Here is a 3,637-nt window from a genome sequence, read left to right on the forward strand (position 1 = left end):
GAGTTGGAGTGTGTGGTGTCAAGGAGAAGACATTGAGAAGGTCATAAAATACCAGGGAAGAATAGAGAACATAGATTGCTTCATTAAGTGACCACATGAGTGACTACAATTGGCACAACAATCAAGAAGGCTTAAGGAGACTATAGCTTGAAGAGTCAACAAGTTATTAGAGCTACAAAGACTATAAGCCAAGTAGAATTGAGAACTAAATTGCGATCTAAAATTTGTAAATAAAAGTTGTAAGTTGTATCAGATCAAAAGCCCTATTGTTACTCTCTAGTAATCGTATAGCTGTGGTAAAATCCTTTGGACTAAGGTTGACTTAATAGTCATTAGAAAGACCTTTAACAAGGTGGAATTCTAGGTGAATGACCTAAAGTCCTTTAACTAGGTTCACTTCTAACAAGGTTATTGTAATCCCTTAATTGGGTCACAGTTAACAATGTGTGTTATAACCTTTAACAATATTGGCCTTTCATAGGGCATCACTTTAGAAGAGTGAGAAAGAAGTAGCATGTTATTGGTGGTTTTTCATAAACATAATTTCCACATTAAAGCATTGTGTTATGTATGTTGATCTTTCATGTTTTATTGCTACATGTTGGTTTATTAGTAATTTGCAAGTTTGTGTGATTAGCTTGGATGTATGAATGATTAATGGGTTCACTAAGTTGAGTGAAAAAGTTTTATTGGTACATTTGGACCTTGAATAATTGATTCACCCCCCCTCTTAGTTATTCTAAAGAAATTTTAACAATTGGTATCAAAGCCATCTATTGATTGAACTAGATTGAAGGTACTAGAAGCATAAAGATCAAGATGTCTAAGAGAGAAGTTCCCAAGCTCAACAGAGACAACTTCCCCACATGGAGAAGTCTAATGAGATTGCATTTTGGAGGAATAGGAGACCATGCACAATCTTCAATTATAGTGGAATGTGTTGATTTAGTTGGTGTGCCTATTACTGAAGATATGAAGAAGAAGAAGGAGCAGAATTAGGCAATGTTGGAGATTGTCTCTGCCCTCAGCTATGCAAAATTTGATGACATCAAGGGATGCAACATTGCATACTAGATGTGGGAAGGCCTACAAACCATCTATGGATGAGATAAAAATGTACAAAGAGCCAAGTCAAAGAGCCTGAGAGCTAGTTTGATGACATGAGAATGGAGGAAGGTGAGAACATTGCTCAATATGTTACTAGAATCACTACATTTGAGTTATCCAACTTTGACAACTACAAGCCAAAAATTCTTGAATCTACTTTCAAGGCTAAGTTGTTGCTAAAAGATTCTAATGAGAAGAATCAGAGGAAGAAGAGAAGGATAAAACATGTGTTTAGTGATAGTGAAACTGATGAAGAAGATGTCAATCAACTAGAAGCACTGCTAGCGAGAAGATTCCACAGAGGAAAAGACAAATTTAAAGGTAAGCTACCCATCATTTGTTTTAATTGTGATGAAGTTGGCCATATTGCTACTAGGTGTCCAAAAAAGAGAAACTACAAAGGAATGACAAATAAAAAGGCAGAAGAAATGAAGATAGCAAAGAGTACAAAGACAAAGGCAAAAAGTGCTACATTGTAGAAGAAGATGATTCAAATGAAAATGATGATGAGGTAGTCTATGTTGCAGTGAAGGATGAGTTTGATGAAGATGAGGCAACTACACTTGTAACCTATGTAGACAAGAATGAAAAATGGATCATTGATAGTGCATGCTCCCATCACCTGATAGGACACAAAAGTAAGTTTTTCACCTTGACCCAGTATGATGGAAATAATGTTAGATTTGGAAATGATGCTCCATGTCTAATAAAAGGAAAAGGTTCCATTAAGCTTGTAGAAAATATCTCATGTGATAATGTGTATTATGTTGAAGGGTTGAATTATAATTTGTTGACTGTGTAATAGCTAAACAATGTAGGTTGCAAAGTAGAGTTTGGAAATAAAACTGCCAAGCTATATGACACAAATGGAAATTTGATAGGAAAAGGAAATCAAACTAGAAGCAATCTATTAGACATAGAGGATGCTACTTGTTGTATTATAAAATTTGATGATGTGTGGCTATGGCATAAAAGGCTACGTCATTTCAATTTTGATAACTTGATTAGTATCAACAATATGAAAAAAGTGAGAGGTTTGCCTAAACTAAAAAAGCCTAACAATGTAATATGTAAACAATGTTAGCTAGGCACGATGACTAAGTAAAGTTTCAAATGAAAAACCTATACTTCTAAAGAAGTATTAGACATTTTTCATACTGACTTGTGTGGACCTATAGAAGTACAAAGTTACAAAGGAGACAAGTATATAATGCTATTTGTAGATGATTACTCTAGGATGATGATAGTCATGTTTTTAAAGAAAAAGTCCAATGCCTTTCAAATGTTTAAGTGGTTTCTGGCAAGAGTTGAAAAAGAAATAGGAAAGAGTGTGAAATGTTTAAGATCAAACAAAGGAGGAGAGTTCACATCAAGAGAGTTTGAGATATTCTACAATGACAAAGGAATCAAAAGACAGACTTTAGCACCAAGAACCCCTCCATAGAATGGAATTTCTGAGAGAAGAAATAGATCAATAATGTACTATGCCATAACACTCATGATGGAGAAGAATGTTGTTCTAAAGTACTAGAGAGAAGTTGTAAGTACAACTATCTATACCCTAAACTGAGTACAAATCAAGAAAGTTAAAAATGCAACACCTTTTGAATTATGGTATGGTCACTCACCCAATGTGAAACACTTCAAAGTATTTGGTACCAAATGCTATATTCTTAAGGATACTAGAAATGGTAAATTTTATGCAAAAATGATGAAGGTATATTCCTTGGCTACCCCACAAGAAGTAGCCAACTAAAAATTGTGGAAAGTGCAAATGTAAATTTTGATGAATAGATAGAAGTTCATGATGGTTGTAAGAATTTGGTATAGCTCTAATACCATGTAAGAATTTTCCTAAGGGAAAGATTCACCCAAGATCATAGAACTCAACACAAGCACAACTATAGACCAAAAATGGATATGATATATTAATTAGAGTATGTCATAATACATTGCTCTGTTGAATATTTCATGTACAAACACACTAGGAGTGCCTGTATATAAAGGCCTCTTAGGAAGCACCTAGATTGTCTCTACAAAGAACCAAGAGATAAGATAAGCATCATGATAACTAAGTACATGCCTTATCCATTATTCTAGATGAGTGGAGAAGAATGATAAGGTTGTAGACACCATATGCTTAATTAGTGTGCTAACTCTTGTGTTGTAGACATTTGGAGTCTAGATGAACCTAATTTGGAGTCTAGATGAGTCCTACTAAGCATTTTAAGTGGCAAAAAATGAGATTTTGGAGTTGTAGAAAAATTTAGGAACAAAGATCTCAAAAAACCTACACCATTGTGTAGATCACGAAATCCTACCACCTAAAAAAAAAAATTGCATGCAAAAAGGAGTCCGTATGAGGGAGATATCACTGTTTGAAAATCAATACTATTGTTATTTTTTTGAATTACCATCATGCCTCCAAAAATCAAATGGCTCTAGATTTTTCCTCAAATGTCAGATTTGGATGAAAAAAAATCTGATCTGGGGGTTTTGGGACCTTTCGAATGTGATAAAAATATCTAAT

The sequence above is a fragment of the Cupressus sempervirens genome, chromosome 1 (assembly GCF_028749045.1).
Source record: "Cupressus sempervirens isolate cs-2001-9-10 chromosome 1, ASM2874904v1, whole genome shotgun sequence".
NCBI classification, from domain to species: Eukaryota; Viridiplantae; Streptophyta; class Pinopsida; order Cupressales; family Cupressaceae; genus Cupressus; species Cupressus sempervirens.